General features: G+C 42.9%; 1 pseudogene; it reads right to left on the bottom strand.

Annotated features, from left to right (window-relative positions):
* Positions 1-813: 813 nt before the first annotated feature.
* LOC142788201 (proton-coupled zinc antiporter SLC30A5-like) overlaps positions 814-16,580 on the bottom strand; it is a 48,674-nt pseudogene continuing 32,907 nt past the window's right edge.

Below are 16,580 nucleotides of genomic sequence, written 5' to 3'. Positions count from 1 at the left end.
TTTTTTATTCACTCGACCAGGGTGAATTAAAGCAGTGAATTGGATAAAGCATTTCATTAGAAGCTTGGGTTCTCAGCGCCTTCTTGAAATTTGAACCATGACCAAGCAGGGCATTTTTCTGCTCATCTTGTCGAATACTCTTTGACTGTACGAGGGTGGGGGGCGCACTTGCTTGGGATTTCGCGGTAGTATTTTTAGTGCATTATTGGCTGCAGTAACGTAGCTCTGCCTTAAGGTAGACTTTGTCTGCAAAGCCGACAGGTGCCTGAATTCAGAGGTTTCGCCTTGCATTTGTCACGCCATCCTTGCTTCCTTTTGTCACTCGATTTTCTCTGTTATGAAAAAAATATGTTAATTGTAAAAAAAAGGTAAACCCGATTTGTCATGTCTCTTTTTCTACATATATAAAAAGGCTACACTTTAAATATGATCAATCAAGGAAAACAAGCCACGTGACATAACTTTGCGAGGCACGAATTTGCTATAAAGGCAACTAGCACCTAAGAATGCCCACATGTGTTCTTGGCATACACCAAACTTGGCATTGCTCTGTCAGAAAATTTTGCCACAATACCCTTCAGGCGTACAGGACAATACTCACGTGGTACCTGTGCGAGCTCACAGTACACACTTTGGAAGGTATACAGCATATCTACATTTTTACATGGTTATACCCACATCATAATAGGTAGAATGACATTTAAGCATACCTAGCAGTCACCATGTGCTGCAGAAATGGGTGCACCATGCAAATAGCCTTTCTGCACATTTTAGTAAGTCCAAGCTCGGATACGATAATTCAACATAATTTTATTAGGTGTACACTATGCAAGAGTCCACTGTACAAGAAATACAGCAGGGTCCATTAGGCACACGCTGAGAAAGTCGCGATGTGTGATACTCTGCACGGAAATATATCGATTTCACAATACACAAAGACAAGGCACCATTGGAGGCCTGATGTGCCACTGATCTAAGAATCGCATTGCTGTAGTAGTTTGTACTAGCACGAAGGCCCAACATATGCTGGAAGAACTCTTCCTTTTCTACTTGAACGGTGAAGTGCTGCACGCCCAGTTCCTTGAACAGCGATGTCACCTGTGTGAGGAGCAGCATAAGAACATCAACAAAGGAAATGATTATTTTCCCCTTTTTTGTTCACACAAGTTCATTAGCTTTATTTGCATATATAAGAAATAAGGAAGACATGAAGATAGATTTGTTAGTCGGTCCCTAAAATTATTACTATTTATGATTTTGCAGAACCATGAATGACAATAAGCAAAGCTGGTAGCAATAACTTGTCAAGTTCTACCAAGCTAAGTTTGACAAAATGCATTCGCACAGCCCCAATAATAAGCCCTTGATGCATTATAACAAAAGTTACCGCTGTGCCTATAAATTAGAAGCATACCTGACTGCCAGAATAAGTGAAGTTTAGTTAGGGAAAGATTGATAAATTGCATTTTTAACCAGTAATGTGACCTAAAGGGCTTCTAAATCGATATACTTTCGAAGTTTTCTAGTAAACAAGTGCATATTTGAGCAAACGAGCGCGCAAGCATGCGCATACACTTACCCACACACACGCACACATGCACGCAAGCACGCACACACACACAAATCCTGTCCTCCTCTATAGGCCTTTCATTATCCCCAGAGTTGGTTATGATGTCCCCAGCAGAGTCAGCTCACATCAGCAGCAGGAAAAAACAGTCTGTCTGCTTGCAGGTACACATACATCATGCCTATCCTCTTCGCACAGCGAGAGGGAACACCCAGTGAGGAGTAGATATGAGACAATGAATGAAGCATACCAGAGGAAAAAGTGAAATGAGTGAGGACTGCATTTTAATCGTGAAATGCAAGCAGCTGCACTATAACAGCACCATTTCAAAAAACTACTCTTGACCATTTCTTCATTGTGAATCAATACATAGCTGCAACATTCAAACTAAATTTCAGCCTCTGGTTGACTTAGGGGCCTTTTCTCTTACTATTTTACCAAACAATTGATATGATATAGATAAACAGGTCTGCATGTGGTGCTACCTGACTCAGCACTTTCTTGGAGTTGGCGTCCTTGGCGATTTGTACGTGCAGGGACCCAGCCAGCACATCACTGGTGTGGTACCAAAAGTGCTCATTGCGATAAGACAGGACACCTTCAATCTTCAAGACCTATAAATATAATGTGAAACACTTGTGTGACTACATGAGTACCAAGTGAAGTACATGAGTACCCAAAGTGAAAAGAATAAAGTGAAACACATCTGTGATTACGTGAGTACGTGATGTACACCTGGTGGGGGATGACCTTTTTACTGTGCCAGCTTGGCAGCCAAATATAGACTGCGCATTCCAAAGTGCTGTCAGTGAGCTCTGTGCAGTGCAATTTTCGCAAAAGGTGTCAAGCTCAGGAGTTGTGTAGAAGACATCTAGTGTGCACTAACAAATGTACATGAAGCAGCACGCACCTATCAAGTTATTTTGTAGAGAAAAAGACTCCTGTCCTTTTTTGCTGAATATAATTTTGCTGGAAGAATGTATAATATAGAGACTGCACTGTTCTAAAGCTTAACTACTATTGTCAAAAATAGCAAAAAAATGCAAATGTTAGCAGCATTGTGAATACAGGCCTGCAATAATTTGAGAGTTCAAAACAACCAGCGAAAATGAAATCGCAAAAAAAGAGAAAAGAAAAAGGCATTCTGTGGACATTCTCCGACTGTGTTGAAGAGCAAATAAGACAACGTTTCATCAGAACCTAATGCAAAAAAGTCTAAGGCCCACATTGTCGTACCTTCTAATTCAACGATGATATCTTAAAACTTGTACTATATGTACAAAAAACTTGTACTATATGTAAGCCTAAAGAATGTACTTCGATTTTTGTAGCAAGATATCTTTCTTTCTTCAATGGCTGAATCAGTTAGAGAATGCTTCTTGCAACTCCTATTCCCTTCTTTTATGGCACCAACATATCATTCTAGCTTCATGGTGAACTTAAAGGGGCCCTGCAAGACTTTTTGAGCATGGTCAGGAAACGCTGCCGATCGGTAGTAGAGGCTCCCGACAACACGCAAGCCAAGTAATATAGCGCAGCACCTGGCCTGGAAATCACAATGAATTGTCAAAATTAGCTAAAAGTTGCTTTCTTTTCTCTCCACAAATGTCGAATGATGCTCAAAAATCACTCATAGTACAAAACGAGTCATATTAGAAACAATTTATTCCACTTTGACAGAAGTGCTTCATTACAAAATGTGATTATGTCTAAACGAGGCAATCTGAGGCATTCTTACAGTTCTGGCATAGCTTGGTGCCTGAATTCGCAAATGTAGCACTTCGATGCAATCGACACATAATATGCACCACCCCTAACTTTCGTAAAATGTCCTCAGCACTCGTAACAATGCTGTTTGTTCCATTCCACACAAACAAAGCTTTGACTGAAGTCGGGATCATCTGAACACTACAGACTAACACAAATCTGCAGTAGAGAATATCAGCATTCCCAATGCTGGGGCATGTAAACTGCCCGGCATACAAAATTCTTGAGTATGTGAAGTTTTTTTTGAGTGCTGAAAACAGTTTGTGTAAAAAATATAAATCTAAAACTCTCTAATGCGTCAAAGCTAATACTAGATGGCACAAGTAATACATGCAACACTGGTGGCTCACTGCTTACTTTGCTTAGCATGGACGGCAGCTTCTTGCTTTCTAACTGAAGAGGTGTCCTCAGCACTAAGATCATGGAGGAATGCTTGAGCAGAGGCAGCACACTGACGAAAATGAGCACGGCAATGAACACCGAGAACAAAGGGTCTGCCACGAGCAGACCAAACTGGTCAATCAGCAGGGATGATAAAATCACGCCAACGCTGCCTAACGTGTCAGCTAGGATGTGAAGGAAAACACCTGCAAACAGACAAATAAATACAGGTAATGACAGGACTCAAAGGGTCCCTGTAACATTTTTTCAAGCGATTGTCGAATGGCTTCCTGAAAAAGCTTAAAGGCACATTTTAGACGTGAAACAGCACATACGCAAGGTGAATGAACACACAACAGGATGGGCTGCCGTGTGTTCTTTTGCTCTGTGTACGTATATTCTATTTCGCGGCTAAAATATGTCATTAAGCCAGTAATAACTAGGCCAACAAACAATCTTGCTAAAAAAGTTTGTTGCCTCACATTAACTGCAGCAAAAGTTTTTAAAATCAGTCATGTGTGAGCGGAGTTGCAGAGATTTGTCGGAGTTTTCAAGCAACTCTTTCTGCTTTTATACCAATGAACACATCGAACGCTACACAAGGAAAGGAGGGGAGGAGGGAGCAAGATGATGAACTTTAGCTTTTTTTTTCTTTCTTTCTTTAAATGCGCTGCTTCCTCATAGCGTGATTGCAAGTGCGTACAAGCCACGGTAACTACATAGCTCGCGATGCTCAAATCAGCAAATGGCTGCGAACCTTGGGTTTATGGCCTCATTTGTCGAGATAAGAAAGATTTCTAGTTGACTTTGAGGATCTATTGTAAATCCCAGGCCACCCACAGTCCTACAATATTTGGCTCTCTTTTTAGAAGCCCCAACATCCAATCAGCAGTGTTTCCTGACCATAATGAAAAAGTGTAGCAGAACCTGTTCAATGGTTTTAAGTGTTGCGACATGACGAAAGACGTGACACAATATGAAGGCGGCCGACATGGCCATGCCGTTGTCTTGCCTCTTTATTGCAAAACTAAGCAGACAGGTGGCAGCTGCAGGCGTTTAGACCGCCAGGCGCGTATGTGCGTTCTACTCTGGCTCGTGCCTCGAGGATTAGGCACGAGCTGCACGAGAAGTGTGGCCTGCAGAATGGATATGACAACGACGCTACAAAATCTTCGAAAATCTGTCACAAATCTTGCCCAAACATGAGTACTCAGTACTGTGGTCATAAGTGGAGAAAAAAAAAGGACAGCGTATTGCAAAAGGAAAAATGTACGAAGTGATGCATCTCACCTTGCAAATTTGTGTTGGCACCCGTATGACTATGTCCATGACTGTGACTGTGGCTATGGCTAGCCCCATGTCTGTGCGAGTGAGTGTGACGAAAGGCGAGGATTCCAATTAGGTTGCTTGCGAGGATTCCAATTAAGTGACAAGCGCACTTGTCTTCTTAAAAAGCAAACCTGCATTTTGAAGCTTTCAAGAAGACTAGTCTGCTTTTTGAGACGTTGGCTCAAACACAAACCTGCTGTTTACAAATACAACATATAGATAGCATTATATGTATAACAGCTTAAGTGACGTAACCAGAATTTTAGATGCGGAGCATCTAATACTCGAGGCTTGTAGTGCGGCGCCGTCCGCAAGCTTCCTCCTCCTTCTTCCACCATCTGTGCATCCCTTCCTCCTCTACACACCGCGCGCGCTTCACTCCTCCACCATCTGTGCACCCTTCCTCCTCTAATCACCGCGTGCGCTTCTCCTATTCACGAACATTCGCTAGCTGTATAATGTAGCACGCATGCGCCGTCACGCTTCGAGAACATCGGCAGCTGACGCGCGCGCATGCGCCGTCGCGCTTCGAGAACATCGGCAGCTGACGCGCGCGCATGCGCCGTTGCGCTTCTCCCCCTTCTCGAACATTCGACAGCTGACAGTGCATGCGCCGTCGCGCTGTATATATACTCAAGGTCGGCGCTCGCTCGCTCAGTTGCCGCTCGTCGGTTGGTTTGTACGGCGCGTCGACGTCCAAGGTCGCGGTGAAATGAATTCCAACGAATCCACAAACACAATGATCGACGTCCCTTCGACCAGCGCCGCCCTTTCGCATACGTGTGTACGTGTTCACTCATTTAACACCCCCTCCTACAACCACGTTAACCAATTTAGCCATCGACCCAAGTAAGTCGCAATTTAACACCCCATTTCACAACCACGTTAACCAATTTAGCCATCGACCCAAGTAAGTCGCAATTTAACACCCCATTTCACAACCACGTTAACCAATTTAGCCATCGACCCAAGTAAGTCGCACTTTAACACCCCGTTAACCAATTATATGCTCCGCATCCTCCTCAGTGTTCCCCCGAGGGAAGCTGCGGGCAATTTTTTTAACAATATATAGAACAGCTTTAGAATGCGAAAAGGCTGCATGCACAAAGAGTACATTTGAAATGAATTGCTACATCAAATGACCTTATACCACGACACATGTCGCGTTGACCTTGTTACTTCTCTAGGCAGCTTTGCAAGTGTTCTTTTATGCGCTAACAGGTACCTATACCATACTTAACACAAATGCAAAACTAAAATAAAATCCTGTTATAATGGTGTGCATTGGCCACAAATTGATTACACCAATAAGCCGAAAATTACAAGAAGCATCTCCCATGAAAGCAGTTTTTTTTCTAAAAAAAAGATTTATATATTCCACATTTCTAAACTGTTTACTAGAGATGTACGAATAAGAAATTTCAGGCTTCATGCAAATTCCAAGTGAATAGTGATTTGACAGAATGATGTCAAATCATATAGTTCAAATATAATGCAGTAGACCCTCATCCGTTTGAAGTCATTGGGACAGTAAAATATCTTCAAATTAAGTGAGTTTTCGCATTGACTAAACACACAAAAAGCGGGATTCAAGGAACTTTGAATTATTGAAAGTAATCAGAGTTGGTCGTTTGCTGTGTCAGATAGCTCGCAGCTCCAAGTGTTACGCTTTCCCGCAATACCAGGGCCCAATCTTGCTGCAAACTTGGGTGAACGGGCGGGCACTGCTGCTGCCAGTGGGGCGGGGGGGGGGGGGAGGGGGGGATGCTGTAGTCAACTGAAATGTGCACCTGCAGAGAAACTACTATGCTTCACTTCAACACAGCGGAGACACGCGGGTAGCATGTCACCTGCTCCTCACAGCAACGTTACTAGAACCAGGCCAATTTCAGCTCCCCATAATCACGCGCTCTCCGAAATGGCCGCGGTGGCGGACGCGAGAACTAGTGGCGCTGCTGTGCCATCTTGCTTCAAGACGCACGCATCGTCTGCTGGAGGGCGAACGATCCGCATTGTCGTCGCAGCTCTAGCCAGTCGTGCGAACCAACATTCGCCATTCACATTTGCACAGTAAACTCAACTGCTTCAAAAACCAAAATTTGTAAAACATTTGTTTCATAATCACCACTAACATTCAGAAACCTTTCTTAATCGGCGAACGTCTTTTTATTTACTTCTTTTTACTTTTTTGTTATTTTTATTTATTTATTTTTACAGTCCCCAGAACGCTTTTTTCGAGCGGAATCGGCTGGGTATGCGAAGCTTGTGTTGGGCGCTAGTTAGTAAGACATGATTAGAACAATAAACTGCGCTAAAGACGAGACATAAGAATTGAAGTACATAAGGCGAGTTTTTAGTCCGCGGTTGTCCTTCTATTCCGGTGACTCGTCTGGTGGCGCAGTTTATTTTTTTCCAATCAGCTGGGCATCTTTCATGACCTTTCCGGTGTTCATGGGCCTGTAAAATTTCCCAACTAAATGGCCGCCGTACTATTATGGAAACACTTTATTAATCTAGTTTGCTCGCAGTCGCTTTTTTTTGGAACACATAGATATTAGCCGTCTTTTCCGAGAGAGAATTCTCTCGTGAGAAGAAATTAAAGAGAGCAGTTATCTGCCTCTCACAAGATGGCTAAAATATTAGCCATCTCTCTCGTATACTTTCACTTGTTTATTACCCAGTACTCATTACTTCAGTGATGTCATAAATGACAGCCTTAGCAAAAGAGGAAGCTCAGCGAGGACACGTTCTATTCCCTCATTTGAAACTGAAGAAAGCTCTCGCTTAAGAGCGAAGATGTCTTCATCTTGTTCCTTTTTGCGGCAGCCACACGCGTGCATACCTCTTTGAGAGATCGCGAACCTCTTGTATACGGTTTTCACCATCTTTGCAGGTTCGCAATGGTCTCCGTAGGCGCAGGTAGAGAAAGCAAATGAGCCACTCTGTAAACACTGGGCAGTGTTTATGATGAACAGTAACGGTTGGGTGCACATTCTCGGCTGGTGGTATGCCTCCACAGATGTTCAGCCTGTCTACCTAAACTTCCCAAATGGGCGACTGTAATCAGAGTGTGCTACCATTGCTTGTGCACTTTGTTGTAGCCGTTAATAGTGCAGCTGCCACCTCGTTCAGCAATAACAGTTTTTGTACGAGCAGTTCTCCCGGAACAAGAGTTATGCAGTATAAAACACCGCACGTCATCCCTGACACAGCGTCACCAATTAATTCTTGGCGTCGAAACGCGGAAGGCAACAAGAAGTTCATCACTGAATTTATTGAACGCGAACGGTGTAGCTGACGGGATTTCAGAGACGCCCGGAGATCCGTCGTTGCAAGAACCACTCGACGGACTGTATGACAGCCCTGTTTCATTGTCTGGCATGAAGTCATCCCAGCACGGTTTATTTATTCATTTTTTTCAACCTGTTTGTCCTGGTCATCCCTTGTGGGTATGCACTCTGGCAGACCGGGATAAAGGCGAGGCATTGCCCGTGGCGCCCTTTTTCTCGAAGTAGAAATATTTCATTTCTATTTATAAAGTGCTTATAAATTTTACAATATCCTGCCCCTCAAAATGTCTCTCAAATACCTTGGACTTGTGAGAGAGCCGCCATTTCTTGCGGCTCAGCATCCGTTTACACTCGTAACGTGGCAGGGTTAAAGAGCTAGTTTTGCAGAAATTCTGGCGTCGGCGTAGTTGGTTGTGAGTGAAAAATTATCATCTTGGACGTGACGAAAAAATTGAGAAATATTCATGTAAAATAAAAACTACAAACTGTGGTTCACAGTGGGGATTCAACCCTGGGAATTTGCACAGAAAGTGGGTGTTATACCACACAGACACGCGCCTGTTTATATAACATTTTTATTTCAAAATTACAAAATTTATTTTCATAAAAACCACACTGGTCCACTCCACCATTGTGATGGTTTAAAAATACTTCATTCTTACTAATTCATCAAAAATCTCAATACAATCTGGAGGTTCATTCAACGTTCGATATATCTCGTGAACATGTGTTACACATTCAGGAAAGTTTCCCGTGCCGATTTTGCTTTAGAATCCATAAGCCTCATGGCCATGCGTGTTATCCAGAGACTGTAAAGGCCCAGTAACAATATCATATCACATGTAACACCACCCTCATTCTGTAATTATAGATAACGTATTCCATGAGGTGTTATCAGCAGATCTTTCTTCTGGCTTTTTTGTAACACATGTTAAAAAATATTGGCTCCCAGAAGTGAATGATGGCGTGTTCAATCATTTTTGGTTTGTTACAAACAGTGCAGTTTGCGTCCATGCAGGGGCGTAGCCAGAGGGTAGCACACCGGTCCCATGCCCCACCCTCCTCCCAAAACTTTTTTTTGCCATGGCATAGAGACCAAAAAATGACCATTTCAAGTGGGTGCCCTCTTCGAAATGAAGGAACTTCATGCATTCATGACATAAATATGCCTTTGTCTTTCAGCCATGTTTTCACAGGCAATGGGCTCATGTGCAACTTGAAGAAAAACGATTCTATAGATCCCCTGTCAGTCTCCTCACTTTCTTTCGCACGTCTAGAACAGGGGTGTTATTCTTTAGTTATCTCTGTAACGCTGTGGGCATCATTACATCAATCAAGTCTTTGTACAGTCTTTTTCTTGGTACAAGGCACACATATGCTTGTGAATACAGTGAAAACAATCTCCTCTAGATATGCAGCGAAAACAACTTTCATGCTTTACAAACACAAGCAGCCTGAATAGGTGCTTCACAGTAGTACAACTAGTACAACATGAATCGTTGCAGTAATAATGCATGGTACAAGCGTAGATTTCCATCGGGTGTCAGAACATGCAATTATCATAATGGCTTGATGGTTTGAAGTTGTTCATCCACTACAATAGGCACACACGTAACTGTACCTATTCGCTTAAGGTCACATATTGGGTGCATAGAAAGTTAAAAAATATTTCATGCACAAAGAGTTTAAAGTTCGCACTTGGTACAGAATATGGCTATTGTGTTCAACTTTCCAAGGTGAACCTTAAGGGTCCCCCAATTCTTTAAACTCATTGGGATCTCGGGTTGGTTTAACGAAAACGTGATCGGTGTCATTTCTGTAGATGCTTTTGCAGCCCGGCGCAAAACAAGAAAAGTTGTGACGAGGGACGTTGCATCCTTCGTCAGAAGTTAGAACTTTTTCGTAAAGGACGACAGTTTCCTAAATAATGGCGCAAAGGAGTAAGCGAGTGCTGAAAACGTGATGTCGTGTCTGAGCAGCAACATGTGCATCACGACGCGCGGCGCAGCATGTGAAGCAAAACGGAACAGCAGCGCTATTCATGCGTCAGCCACTTGTGCCGGCGCGCGCGCGGAGCTGCAAAGCTGAGCTGGTTCTAGTAACGCTGCCTAGCAGTTCCTGCGTGTCATGGTGCGACGACCATTTGCCTTTTCTTTTTGGTGAAATAAATAACTTAATAATGGCCAGTGTGAGGGAATTCGCGATGTGTTTTGGCTGGAAGACATGATAACTGGAAATTTCGAACTGAGTTTCAAAAGTAGGCGTTGCAGACACAAGCTTCACCAGTAGCCCAAGTGCGCAAATTGCTGGAGCAGCAACCAACTGGAAATTCGCATTCATCGCAAATTTAATTAGACTGACCTTTATTATTTTTGTTATATTTCCAGAAAGAATGGGTAATTCATAATGTGGTGATGTTGCGAGAAGTATGTAACATGCTGGAATCTTGTGACCACTGTGGTGCAGTGAAGCACGTCTTCTTTTCCACAGGTGCAGATTTAGGTTGATCACAAAACACCATTTTTTTTCTGCGCTAGCAGAAGCGTGGCTGAGATGCTTCACCTGTCGCTCATTTAGTATCACTACACTGCATTGCCTAGTGACTCCTAAAGGCCGCAGTTTACGTGGATTTGCGGCGAAGTTAGGGTCAGGACTTGGCGCACGGCTCCCGAAGTTTTCAAATCAACCAGACTGGTGCTGAGCACCACTTCTAATTATTCACTCAAACTTATATTGCAAAATACGGGAACCACAGAAATCCTTCGAACCAAAGAGTATTTCGAAATAACAGTGTTCAAGTTAATTAGGTTTTACTGTGAATGAGGTTTTACTAAAAATAAGCCTATTTGTCATTACACAACTTACCTGCACATTATTTTTTTTAAATTGAAACAAGGCATGCGCATATTTCCTTCTTTTCCGTTTGCAGTCAAGTGGAAGCAGTTTTGCGTAGCAGCAAGATTTCGGTTTCAGAAGGAGCTGGTGATCATGCATCTTCTAAAGAAACAGTGAGAAGGTTAAATGAAGTAAGACAAGACATGGTGATCTCGTCTGTTTACTTCTCCTTTTGTTTTCCTTTCACTTCTGCCCTATTCCTTTCTAATTTCAATTTGAATAGGATGCAATGGATAACCAGTAAAATACGCCATGTTTTAAAATTCAGAATACTTAGAGCTTATAAGCGCATATAACAAGCTTTTAAGCTTGAAATTGATTAAATGATGCAAGGGTAATATGACTGTTTAACCTTGAATTGAGGTTTCGTGGCAATGAGGTTTTTCTAGACAAGTGTTTTTATGGCATAACATTCCTACACTGCAGCGAAACTATTTTTGCAAAGAAGTTTCATTCGGTAATGCATACGCTGGTTCGTTTATTTCGTATATGTACTTTGAAATTGTGAAAAATTTTAATTCATGTCAAAAGAAATTGAAATACCGTAGTTCTGATTCAAATGTTTGATGTGCTCAAATATGTGTACACAAACGCCAAATATTTACTGATACACAAAGCTAGAAATTTATGCATGCTTTTTAAGCACATAATCTTCAACACAATGTATTTAATTAACTGCTAAACAACAAAGTTCATAACATTATGTACAATCAAGTTTTCATTCCCTGCATATTTAAGGTGATTGCGTGGCATGTAAGTCCTCATACACTTTCTTATCTCACGCAAGGTCTATACTTAATATATTACCTATTTAGTTATGCCAAAATGCAAACACTAATAAATGTTGATATGAAAATGTCATAATGATGAAGGTAATGTATGATGCCTGTTCAGTGACCGATTGTGCCAAGCAGTGCATGCACGAGGAAGAGCAATAGGTTATTTAAAAGTACATAAAATATTCTTAGAATTCAGTACCCTGGTAATACAGTGGCATGTACAGTGGCATTGTAATACAGTGGCACTTGTAAGGATTGACTGACAATGGGCACTGAACAACCCAAGAGTAGGATGGACAGCCAAATTATAAACAGAATTAAGAAAACCGGGAAAATATTCTGGCATCACATGTTATTGCATAAACAGGCCTGCATTCCTGAGAGACGAAGTAATGCGAGCCATAATTATGTGAGCAAGCTTGGTGCCGTGGTTGACTGCTTTATTACAGAAAACGGAGGCGCTACTACGGGCACTGATTCCCCGATCCTCATTTTGTGCTTTGCACATCGTCTGCTAAGTACAACACGTCAACACAGGTAAGAGTTGTGGCAAGAAAGCTAAGAAGACAGCATGCTAGAATCTGTGAAGTCGGTGCTCGGAACTCCTATTATTAAGATAGGTTAGAGTGCCGCTTGATACGCTCGGTCTTGACTTGTGGAGGGTCGAAAAGCCTTGTGATGGCTTCACTGAAGACCATAAAGGCAATAACAACAAGAAACAGCCCATTGATGAAGCCCGAGAGGACCTATACACGACCGTACCTGAAACCATACACGTAGGCTTCAATCCAGTGGAATATGCTGCATGATACGACCTAAAGTACAGACAATAAATGAGAACACTAACACAGGACTTTAAATTTCTTTTCATGCAAATGATGAATAAACAAATAAAACACTACTTGTTAAGAAAACGTAAAAACTAGACAAGAAAATGGAAATCGCATCTATAAAACAGAAAAACTTGCATGGGAGGTAACAACTTTCAACACACATAGAAAAAAGATTTGTGTATAGCCTTAAGTGTAAAGCACTCTGTACAACGAAGACAATGACCAAATTAGTTTATATCAATTACGTAGTCCTTTAAAACAGTTTTTTTATACCACTGCAGTAACAGGACAATTAGGAATTAGAACAGTAAGTGAAGGTATATGTTCCACCCAACAATTTAAAGCAGCTCTGCACTAATAGTGCCAAGCCTGAAAGAACTGTGGAGCTGGGAGCCCTTCTTTTTGTATCTCGTAAGTTTTCTCTTCTTCACTTTTTCTGTTTCTTATCTCTTTCGTTATTCGTTTGTTTAAATTATTTTGTAGCTTTCTCTCTCTCTTGCACTTTTCATTTTATTTCCTATTTCCTTTCATTCCCTCTCAACTTCTCGCATGCTCTCTCTTTTTTTCCCTATTGCTTCTTTCTATCTCTTCCTCTTTGATTTTTCTGTCTTACACTCTTTCTTTCTCTTTCTACATTTGTTTCTCTCCACTATTTTCTTGCTCAATCTGTCTATGCTACGCTTGACTAGTTCCTGTCCTCTTCATCACTCTCACTTCCATTTCTGACTCTCTCTTTTGCTTGTCACCTTTATTTTCTCTTCGCTTTTCCTGCTCTTTAATGCTGTTCCAGCAAACTATTAATCATGCAACAAACTACACTTACTGTGGCCCTTCATTCCGTACACCAGGACTGGAAATACAGATGCTCTGCACATATTATAGAAACTTTTCCAATTCAAATATTACCGCATGTGGCCAAATAAGCTTTTCCATTTACTTTATATTATGCCCACCTTGTTATGTGATGTTTATTGGTGCACTATGTCTAAGATTTTGTGCTTTCATTCGGTCTACTATAACTTGTGGAATCATATTCTGACTGCAGTAGCCATATTTCGATAGAGGCATAACGCTAGAGACTTGTGTACTTAGATTCAGATGCATGGCAGGGAACCCCGATGATCGAAATTTTCTAAACCCTCCACTATGGTGTCCCTAATATACATAATGTGGTGTTGGTATGTCAAATTGCAATAATTACATTACCTATCATATTATCTATCTACTAACACCATTCACAGCCATATCAATGAGCCACCAGTGTCCACAATTTCTCTGAAAGATCTTTTGCATGGGAGAACTTCTCCAATCCTCCCTTTCCCAATAACTCCATATAAAAGAAAGACTAATCATACATCGAAGCCTCTTACCCAAATTAAAACGTTCGCGTCGCACTGCGTCTCGCCAGCAAGGAGGCTGCAAGGCCCATAACCAGCGCAGAACAGTCAAAAAGCATGTGGAAACCATCTGAGATGAGCCCCAGCGAGTTCGTCCACATGCCATATAACAGCTCCACACCCGTGAACATCTGCAGTGAAATAAGAACACACACAAGGGGAAATCAACAGAAACCTAAACATATTGTCGCAGTGCAACGCGAACAAAAGATGACAGCAGCTTACGGCAGAGAAAAGAGCGTATTCAGGATCAGCTGTACAGCAAGACGCCTGCTTCGTTGTCGTCCCGAAAAACAACCTGACCAACTTGCTAGAATCTACAAAACATTCCTATCATCGTTCTTTTTCATATAAACACGTGTCACTTGCCTCTCCTTATAATAGCATCGCCCCGATGCTGATTCTGACCCGCAGTATTTTTTTTAACGTGCAGTCAGTCACTCACATACGGCTTCATACGCACTACGTGAACAAGTTCAGGCTGGTGCTGGCGACGCCTCGGGTGATGGGGACTGTCGGAAAGGACCTCGTAGGTGACGTCACTTAGTTAGCGCGATACTCGGTATGGTCCGAAATATCGCCTTAGCAGCTTCTCGGACAGTCCACGTTTTCGTACGGATGTCCGAACCCACACTCTGTCACCGATTTTGTATGTTACAGTTCTATGGCGAGCATTGTAGCGGCCTGTGTCGTAGTCTTGTCGCTGGTGAATCCGTAAGCGGGCGAGCTGCCTAGCTTTTTCCGCGCGTTCAGTGAACACGTCAGCGCCTGTGTCGGTAGCGTCCCATTCATGTGGCAACATCGCATCCAGCATAGTCCGTACCTCCCGTCCGTGAACCAAGCTGAATGGAGTCATGCGAGTCGTTTCTTGTTTCGCCGTATTGTATGCGAACGTGATATAGGGTAAAATTTCGTCCCAATTCTTATGTTGGACATCCACGTACATTGCATGTCTTCAATCGTCTTGTTGAGGCGCTCTGTTAGTCCATTCGTTTGCGGGTGGTACGCAGTGGTCTTACGGTGAGTCGCTCCACTAAGCCTCAGGACGTGGTCTAAAAGAGCTGCCGTAAATGCTCTTCCGCGGTCTGTGATCACGATAGTAGGGGCACCGTGGCGTAGCACAATATTTTCTATGAAAAATCTCGCCACTTCCACTGCGGTGCTCTTTTGGATAGCTTTTGTTTCTTCATACCTGGTTAGGTAGTCTATTGCGACTATAACCCAGCAATTGCCTGCAGTAGAAGTAGGAAGAAGTCCCAAAATATCCATTCCTATCTGGTAAAACGGTGTACGTGGAACCTGAACTGGCTGCAGCTGACCGGCGGGTCTCTTTGGAGGTGTCTTGCGTCGCTGGCAATCGAGGCAAGTGTGAATGTGGTGCTTGACGGCTGTTGTGAGTCGTGGCCAGTAGTATCCCTGCTGTACTCTTGCCAATGTGAAAGTGTAGCCTAAATGACCAGACGTCGGCTCGTTGTGACATGCTTGGAGCACTTCAGTTCGAAGTGGTGCAGAAATAACGAGCAAATATGGAGCTCCGATAAATGAAAAGTTTTTATTGTAGAGGACGCCATTGCGTAAGCAAAACGACGATAACGTCCTTGCCAAGACTCTAGGTGCCCTCGAAGAACGCCCATCCACGTAATTAATCAAATCAAGCGATTCAGGATCACTTCGTTGTTTTTGGGTAATTGTGGACGCGTCGAGAACACCAAGGAAGGCCATATCGTCGTCGTCAGAAAGAGAAGCTGACTGTACTGGTGATCGAGACAGGCAGTCGGCGTCCGTATGGCGCTTCCCAGACTTGTGTATGACCGTCATATCAAACTCTTGTAACTTCAGACTTCACCGCGCTAATCGGCCAGTTGGATCTCTTAAATTATTCAACCAACAGAGTGAATGATGGTCACTTATATCTTTGAAAGGGCGGCCATACAAATACGGGCGAAATTTCATAACTGCCCAGACCACGGCGAGGCATTCTATCTCAGTTCTTAAATAATTGACCTCAGCGTGTGTTAGCGTCCTGCTTGTGTAGGCGATCACTCGTTCCGTGTTCTCTTGCCACTGCACAAGCACAGCTCCGAAGCCTACTTTGCTTGCGTCAGTGTGAAGCATTGTTGGCGCTTGCTCGTCGAAGTGAGCAAGCACTGGAGGTGTTTGAAGACGTTGGCGGAGGTCATTAAACGCTGCTTGCTGTTCGTGGTTCCACTCAAAGATGGCGTCGTCTCTAGTGAGGCGAGTTAACGGCGTCGCAATCCGTGCGAAGTCGGCAATTAACCGGCGATAGTCGGCGCATAGGCCCAAAAAGCGCCTGACAGCTTCCTTATCGGACGGTACTGGGA

Source organism: Rhipicephalus microplus, unplaced genomic scaffold (assembly GCF_043290135.1).
Source record: "Rhipicephalus microplus isolate Deutch F79 unplaced genomic scaffold, USDA_Rmic scaffold_47, whole genome shotgun sequence".
NCBI classification, from domain to species: Eukaryota; Metazoa; Arthropoda; class Arachnida; order Ixodida; family Ixodidae; genus Rhipicephalus; species Rhipicephalus microplus.
Note: the sequence above shows the minus strand (reverse complement) of the source record. Positions and strands in the feature narration are given on the sequence as shown.